The sequence below is a fragment of the Barbatula barbatula genome, assembly GCF_947034865.1.
Source record: "Barbatula barbatula genome assembly, chromosome: 20".
Taxonomy (NCBI): domain Eukaryota; kingdom Metazoa; phylum Chordata; class Actinopteri; order Cypriniformes; family Nemacheilidae; genus Barbatula; species Barbatula barbatula.
This window is the reverse complement of record NC_136783.1, coordinates 19,280,561-19,291,033: the sequence shown is the minus strand read 5'-3', so window position 1 is coordinate 19,291,033 and position 10,473 is coordinate 19,280,561.

Genomic DNA, 10,473 nt, shown 5'->3' with positions numbered 1-10,473 from the left:
TGCCATGCTTTACCAATGAGACACAGAAAATCTATCAGACCTCACACCAGATACACACACACACATATCAGAACACAGACACTCCAGACACACACATCAGAACTCACTCCAGACACACAAACGTTAGACCCTCGACACACACTCTAGACACACACACATGTATCAAACCATAGTCCAGATACACACACACATATCAAACCTCACTCCAGACAAACACACACACACACACACCAGATACACATATCAGACCTCACTCCAGAAACACACACATCAGACCTCACTCCAGAAACACACACATCAGACCTCACTCTAGACACACACACATGTATCAAACCATACTCAAGACACACACACACGTCAGACCTCACTCCAGAAACACACACACACATCAGACCTCACTCTAGATACACACATATGTATCAAACCAGACTCCAGATACACACACATGTCAGACCTCACTCCAGAAACACACACATCAGACCTCACTCTAGATACACACATATGTATCACTCTAGACAAACACACACACACACACACACACACACACACACACACACATCAGACCTCACTCCAGACATACACACACACATCAGACCTCACTCTAGATACACACATATGTATCAAACCAGACTCCAGATACACACACACGTCAGACCTCACTCCAGAAACACACACATCAGACCTCACTCTAGATACACACATATGTATCACTCTAGACAAACACACACACACACACACACACACACACACATCAGACCTCACTCCAGACATACACACACACATCACACCTCACTCTAGATACACACATATGTATCAAACCAGACTCCAGATACACACACACGTCAGACCTCACTCCAGAAACACACACATCAGACCTCACTCTAGATACACACATATGTATCACTCTAGACAAACACACACACACACACACACACACATCAGACCTCACTCCAGACATACACACACACATCAGACCTCACTCTAGATACACACATATGTATCAAACCAGACTCCAGATACACACACATGTCAGACCTCACACCAGATACACACACACACATATCAGAACTTACTCCAGACACACACATCAGAACTCACTCCAGACACACAAACGTTAGACCTTCGACATACACTCTAGACACACACACATGTATCAAACCATAGTCCAGATACACACACACATATCAAACCTCACTCCAGACAAACACACACACACACACACGCACACATATCAGACCTCACTCCAGAAACACACACATCAGACCTCACTCTAGACACACACACATGTATCAAACCATACTCAAGACACACACACACGTCAGACCTCACTCCAGACAAACACACACACACACACGCACACATATCAGACCTCACTCCAGAAACACACACATCAGACCTCACTCTAGACACACACACATGTATCAAACCATACTCAAGACATACACACACGTCAGACCTCACTCCAGACATACACACACACATCAGACCTCACTCTAGATACACACATATGTATCAAACCAGACTCCAGATACACACACACGTCAGACCTCACTCCAGAAACACACACACACACACACACGCACACATATCAGACCTCACTCCAGAAACACACACATCAGACCTCACTCTAGACACACACACATGTATCAAACCATACTCAAGACACACACACACGTCAGACCTCACTCCAGACATACACACACACATCAGACCTCACTCTAGATACACACATATGTATCAAACCAGACTCCAGATACACACACACGTCAGACCTCACTCCAGAAACACACACATCAGACCTCACTCTAGACACACACACATGTATCAAACCATACTCAAGACACACACACACGTCAGACCTCACTCCAGACATACACACACACATCAGACCTCACTCTAGATACACACATATGTATCAAACCAGACTCCAGATACACACACATGTCAGACCTCACTCCAGAAACACACACATCAGACCTCACTCTAGATACACACATATGTATCACTCTAGACAAACACACACACACACACACACACACACACATCAGACCTCACTCCAGACATACACACACACATCAGACCTCACTCTAGATACACACATATGTATCAAACCAGACTCCAGATACACACACACGTCAGACCTCACTCCAGAAACACACACATCAGACCTCACTCTAGATACACACATATGTATCACTCTAGACAAACACACACACACACACACACACACACACACATCAGACCTCACTCCAGACATACACACACACATCACACCTCACTCTAGATACACACATATGTATCAAACCAGACTCCAGATACACACACACGTCAGACCTCACTCCAGAAACACACACATCAGACCTCACTCTAGATACACACATATGTATCACTCTAGACAAACACACACACACACACACACACACATCAGACCTCACTCCAGACATACACACACACATCAGACCTCACTCTAGATACACACATATGTATCAAACCAGACTCCAGATACACACACATGTCAGACCTCACACCAGATACACACACACACATATCAGAACTTACTCCAGACACACACATCAGAACTCACTCCAGACACACAAACGTTAGACCTTCGACATACACTCTAGACACACACACATGTATCAAACCATAGTCCAGATACACACACACATATCAAACCTCACTCCAGACAAACACACACACACACACACGCACACATATCAGACCTCACTCCAGAAACACACACATCAGACCTCACTCTAGACACACACACATGTATCAAACCATACTCAAGACACACACACACGTCAGACCTCACTCCAGACAAACACACACACACACACGCACACATATCAGACCTCACTCCAGAAACACACACATCAGACCTCACTCTAGACACACACACATGTATCAAACCATACTCAAGACATACACACACGTCAGACCTCACTCCAGACATACACACACACATCAGACCTCACTCTAGATACACACATATGTATCAAACCAGACTCCAGATACACACACACGTCAGACCTCACTCCAGAAACACACACACACACACACACGCACACATATCAGACCTCACTCCAGAAACACACACATCAGACCTCACTCTAGACACACACACATGTATCAAACCATACTCAAGACACACACACACGTCAGACCTCACTCCAGACATACACACACACATCAGACCTCACTCTAGATACACACATATGTATCAAACCAGACTCCAGATACACACACACGTCAGACCTCACTCCAGAAACACACACATCAGACCTCACTCTAGACACACACACATGTATCAAACCATACTCAAGACACACACACACGTCAGACCTCACTCCAGACATACACACACACATCAGACCTCACTCTAGATACACACATATGTATCAAACCAGACTCCAGATACACACACATGTCAGACCTCACTCCAGAAACACACACATCAGACCTCACTCTAGATACACACATATGTATCACTCTAGACAAACACACACACACACACACACACACATATGAACTGTATACCTGTCAAGTACCAAATGGAAGTAAAGACAAGCAAATCAAGTGAATTTGTTACTTTCTGTGTCATTACATTCTCTCATTGATATTAATGATACATGATTCAAATCAAAGACATACAAAACATCTTCAAAAGAAACATCTGTCATGTGTCACAGCTGTCTTCGGTGGAAATGTTCTCATCAGATATTAATCCCTAAACACATGTGCAATATTCTTTGAATTAAGCCTCCAAAACAAAAATACGAGCAATAAAATCACATTTATCGTTTTTGACACGTGCTGCCATAAGTGACATATTTTACATTCTGTATCAGTACGTCTGGTAGATAAAATGATATTTTAACAGTGATAATAATAAAGCAAAACGTTTCATGCTTTTCAGACTTTGTTAAAACATTCAGTGATAAATTGCGCACATTAGGACCGTGTATAATAATAAAATAAATACTGTCCGTGTTGACTTTAAAGATTTCATCTGCTATTCTCACTCACAGCACTGAGGTGAAATGTGTTCCCTCGATCACCATTATAACTCCTGTGAAAGCGAAACTATGGACCGCGGCCCATATTTACACCCACCCGTAATCCTCCACTTCTCCATCCAAACCACAGGCATTTCAATATTTGACTGATGGATGGAAAGATGGTTAAATGCATGAATAATTGAAAATATGAATCACCTATCAGCAGAATTATATTCACAGGGAGCAGCGTTTTGGGGTCTGTGTTGTTGGCACCGTCCTACACATCTCAGGTTTTTGACTACTTTGGGCACACGCAAAGTACTCCTGGCGTAAACACGGTCAAGATACCACACCGTAAATGCCTGGGCCTGTTTACTTGGTGCAGTAAACGCTTTGAGGGCAATTAAATGTCCCACCCCCTGATCTCCAGTGGGAAATGAAAATGCCTGTGGTCTATTGGGTCACTGACTTGTCAGTCTATGTGATTGACAGGTTGTGTTCAGAGGTAATTATGGGGTTTCATGACTGCTCAGGTTAAAGTTAATGACTGATATGAGAGATATTTACAGATTTGATAAAAAATGATTCAGCTGTAGCTTCTCACAGCTCTCTCTCTTATTAAACAACCCTATTGAGCTTCCTAGGCAAATAATAGGAATGTTAAATTTGGTTGTAATATATTAGAAATGGAAAACCCATAACACCTTGTGATTAGCATGGCCTATTGAGTAAACAATATTACAGATAGCAAACAAACAATATTTGTGTATATATTCATATGCTTGGTAACATATTGTGTTATTATTTGTGTGATGCACAGAATTTCTCATTTTCCATTTTAGTTTGTTCCCTATGTATGCAGTAGGGCACAGCGCATTTGGAACAGGGCTTAAGTGTATTTGCAGTGTGTTTATTATCTGTCCCCAACAATTTAACATAAAATAAAATTTAATAAAGCAAAGGACTGATGGAAATGAACCACAAAGCAGCCATTAAACAAGTCTGGCTTGAGAGATCTGCTTCAGGAAGGTCTGCGCCTCCTGCTCTCCTCCAGCAGCCTTACACTCTGATTTTTAAAACAGGACGGGTTGTAATTCTCTCCCTCGGATCCTAATATAAAGTTGTAATCGGGCCGAGCCAGACCTGCGCCACACATTTATAAGCAAACAGAGCGAACTACATGAAGCACACAAATACAGACATGAATGATTCCTCTGTGAATGAATGCTGGCTAAATGAAGAGCCAAGGGTTGATTAGGGCCATCTCTAACCTCTCTCTCTCTCTCTGCATTACTCTATACTGCTCTCTACCTCTCTTTACATCTCACTTTTTCTCTGTCTATCAATCTTTCCATTGCTCTATCTTTCATTATTTCTCTATGAATCACTCCTGCTCTTTCAATTGCTCACGTTCTCACTGTTTCTCTTCATCGATCTCTATTTGCCTCCCTCTCTCTCTTTTTCGCTGCAGTATCTCGCTCTTTCTCTCTCTCGATTGCATTTATGAGATCCTGTATTTCTTCCGCACAACCCGTTTTTGTTTAAACATTTTAAATGCACATGTTATCCAGGAACCCACAGATTGAAAACAACATGATTTTGTTAAGCTTATTTTATCAATCAAGTAGTACACGGATCTGTTTCTCGGTCACTCGTCAAGGTCAGATTTTTTATTCTCACTATGAGAATTTGCACTTTGCTCTTTGGCCAACATGCAATCTATTTGGGAACCCGCAGATTAAAAACAATCGTTTACTGTTTAATACTTTTCATAAAAGAAAACAAAGAACACAGATCTGCATTGTTTTCAGGTCACTTGTCAAGTTTAAATACATTTTAAGGTCAGATTTTAGTAACACACTTTCTATTTGCACTTTGCTCTTCAAAACATTTTCCAAAAAAGTGGAATTACACCGGCTTCCGCACAGACCTTTGGAGTTAATGCCAGCAAAATAGGTAGTATCCAAAAAACATTTTAATTAAATGGTGATAATGTCATTTGTAATTTGCATTAAAGTATGAAGCGTTCTCAGAGATGTGACAACAAGGGAGCTGCTGTGGACATATGAATTTATTTATTAAACTAGAGTATTTAATCCATGCGTTATTCTGTTCCTCTGCTTCTTTTTACAGACAACATCAAACCATCGAGAAACTGTGACTTACAAACCTACGGCATCGAAATCACCCGTTCCACGAGGACTGAAGACCTGCCAATGTGGCAGCCATGGAATGTATTTAGATGAAAGCTTTTGTATCATAATCGCAGTCAAATGATACTAAATTATACTCTGAATGCGTCTAGGTCAAGTAAATCACGGTGTTAAACTGTGAAGAACTTATTGTGCAGATAAAGAAACATTCTTACCAAATGGGCTGCGATTCACTTCCAAGATAATGTGCTGGACTCGATACATGCGAGCACATTAAAGAAGTTCATCAAAACGTTCCCATTCCACATTCTGGCCCAGTGGGCCGTCTACAGTTCAGTTGATACGTGCTTTATGATTCACAGGGCATTTGAAAGCTACGTGTCTTCACACGTAGGCCAAAAGTTGGTCTTTTACTTGGCAGCTCTCTATTTTCATAACCAAGGTTGTAATTCATACGATACTGAAAAATATTGCCATATAACCGTCATTACAGCAGCGACGGGGAATAAAAAACACTTTTATTACAAATAAGACGTGATTTATACCGTCACATAAGACTTCCCATTTGCAACCGCCCGGTTGTGATTTTCGACGTATAAGATACATGACAAGTGTGAGGCGACAACAGTCAAGTGATGTGTTATTATTTCAGCAATGCGAAAAGAACAAACCCACATAGCACAGGTGATTTTGATAAGGTGCGGGAACTCATTTTTGTTACACCCGTCGGTTTGTGACCCGTGAAACCTTCGCCACCACCATAACGAAAGGCAAAGCAGAACACCAATCTCTGCTTACGTAAACAGACGAAAAAATCACGAGATAAGACAAGAGAATGAAAACGATAAGCTAAGCACTCATCGTCATTTACGGCATTTCGGTGTGTTCAGTGTGTTTGGAATAACGCACCTGTTCGCGTGGACTTAACAGGTCAGGTGCTTTTTGTAAACATTTATACTATCACATCTATCTCAGAAAATCTCAGTCCATAATCAGATGTGTACACATAAGCAAAACCAAATATTGCAATATTAGTGCAGAATTTTCATATAAATGCATTTCATTTACAGTCTCTCTTTCTAATAGTTTATTTTCTTTAAAATGATGACAAGCTTAACATTTAATACCTGTGACTGTTTACTCCACGTGGACCCAGTTTACCCAGTTTAACGTGCCAGATGCTCTTATGATAGCTCATTCATCTCTGAAGGTTATTTCTCCACATCATGTGATTTCTACCATAGACGTTCTTGTGTGTAATGATCTCTTACAGGCCGGACAGAGCGTCTGTGTGCTGGGGTGCATCTCTCGGTTTAGGCCTGTGTGCACTCTGCTGCCAGAGACATCCGCAGCTGTGGCCAAATCTTCCCCTGAGCCACGCGGTGGAGAAAATGTAAGCGTCTACTTCAATTAGTGCTGTTTGGTTTTAACACAACTCCTGGCGTCGGCAAACCCACCAGTCCTGAGGGAACAGAGCCGTGATATTTTCACTGTGTCAATAAACCTTCAGGGCAGAGAAGAGTTTCAGCGTGGCTAATAGATGCTGTGCTCCCACTGGATATGTCCTGTTATATCAGGAACTTTTTTTGTTGTCAAAATTGCTTTAATTGCATTTTTTGTTTATGTCATAATATGGCTACCATCGCATTACTGTCAATAAAAACGTGCATTAGTCTATATAATGGTGTAGTTGCAGGATTTGCCACAAGGGGGCTACAACAGATCCTCATGGAGCAACCTGGAATGACATGCTTGCCGCAACATGGTTACAGGTTATCTGTTTTACCCCTACACACCCTTTAAAGTGTCTAACAGTTTTCTGGGGACTTCAACTATGCATAGTGAATAGTACAGTATAAACATCAGTAGTTTTGTCTTGACCGTGTGGTGGTACTTAATGATTTGGTAATTGGGCGTGGATTGGGTCAGATGCCAGCTCTATCCACAGTGTAGTTATTCATTCTTCTGAATTACACCTGCATACCCAGAGGTTCTGTATTTATGTTTACACAGCTGGGTTGGGCTGGAATGTTCCAGGTTAAATAGTGTCTTCAATTGTCCCTCTTAGACGTGAACCAATGACCCCACGGTTCATATCTGAAAGCTTCATCTAGTCGGAGCTGTAGCACAATGTGTAGTGTGCATTGATGACGTCCAGTATAACATCTGGGCCAATGGGGAATACATTAAAGTGCATTGAAGTTATACATGTTTCAAATGTTCTTTGTGATTCAAAACCTTGACCTTGGAATTTCTACTGTGATGCTCTACTGGCCGAGCGACAGGAAAGTGAAATGTTAATAATAGTAAGAAAAGAGTCAAGCCAATATGATGCATCAAGGAGGTCTCATAAATTGAAATATAACTTAAGTGGGTGGCTTTGATGTGGCAGTTTCAATTTGATGGTTCACTAGTTCATGCAAACTGTGTTCTTCTGTGTTTTCTTGTTTACAATTGACCAGATATCAACACAACAAGTGTTTTTCACTTTTTAATATACAGAGTTAACAGTGCATTGGTTTCTTCTGATAAAGAGAAAATTTTGCACACTTGTTCCGTTCAAAACTTTAGTACGGTAACACAAATATAGAGATATCAATTATAATTATCATTATATTAACAATACTTATAATATTAACATGCTCAGGTTGCGTGCAATATTTTGTTTGCTTTCCTCAAAAGTACCAGAAAACTACCAATAAAATCCCGACTTTAATCGATCTATTCTCCTCTGTCTTGTCAGTTTAGGGCGTGCGTTTACGAGACTACGAAGAAGAAGTGCTCTCGTAAACGCACACCATACACTGACAAGACAGAGGAGAATAGATCGATTAAAGTCTGGTTTTATTGGTATCTAGTCGCTTCACAAAATGATTTCCAGAGTCATGCTAAGCTAAAGTTCCTTGTTGTTTTAAACACATTGGAGTGTATTGATACTGAATTATAAATCATTTGGCTTATTTTGCATGTAGCACCTCCAAATCTCCAAAAGCACTTGTTCACATCCAAGACTGCCACTGTTGTTTATCACATTCTTAATATATATCAGCCAGTGGCCACCATAACATAATATATTATTCCACACGAGACAACTTGACAATCCACAAGGAGCTCCAGACAGAAAATTAGGAGGGTCAGGGTCCAAATTACACTCGGAGAGAAAAGAAAATGGCTGATTTGTTTCCTGTAGTATGTACTTTTCTTTTTCCTCTTTCTCTCACACAAAGTACTCAAGACTCAGCCCTGTGTGTTTTCAAGGGCATTATTGATTCCATCTAAACTGCACCGGTGTCCACGTCCCCTAAACATAAATATCGTGTGTTGGCCTGGACACTTGCGCCGTTGCACGCTCCTTAAGTACCATCTGGCCACTGCAAAAACAAACAGTAGTAATGAGAACTAGCTCGCGGTTGAAAGGCCGGTCTAAAAGTCGAGGTCTTGCCAGTGTGCACACACTGAGGGGCTGTCATAAGCCAAATTAAAAGACTGACTGTTTCCACCCCACCCCTCCGCTCCCCCCACGCAACATTGCAGAAGATGCTGGGTCGGGGGGAGGGCGTCGTGTTCAACAAGCAGATCTTGTATTTGAGAATCAGCTCTGGGGAGCGCACGCAAGGAAATAACAAGTGAGGATTTATTGCCAGAGGGTTTGTTTACGTTAAAAGAGGTTGTTTGCGCCGGCCAAGTCAGTATTTGCATAAAACATATAAAAAGAGATCCATCTTTGCCACACGCATACCTGCGAAACCGTGTGCGTTAACAGAAGTTGTGCCGTTGTCCTCGACTATCGTGCATGAGGCAGGAGGGCCTGATGCAGAGGTATATGTCATTTGAACATCTCTTCTAGAGAACACAAATATAACTTATTTGCACAAATTATCATCCGTCAGTCAGCTTTAACATATCTGTAAGTTTAGTGTGCAAGTGCTTGCCCTTACACAAAGAAAATATATTTTTTATGTATAAGCTGTCAATATAGTTATAAATAGATAGAATCATATATTGTTAAGAAGGTTTCAGCGTCAACAACATAAACATATGTTATATGGTCCAAACATAACTTCCGATAGACCTCCCCAAGAATCTATAAATGTTGAGTAGTTTTATTAAATTCAGTACAATTGACATAAAATAGTAAAATATGTTAAATATAAATTAAATATAAAGTCAATTGTCAGATTATAACCAAGCACAGACAGGAATTTAACTTCGGGCCAGCACCTGCGTCCGATGACACTGTTTATATTGCATATTTCATAACACTTCATACTTTGAAAAATATAAGCAGTTGGTTCCAACATATGTCAATATATTATTTT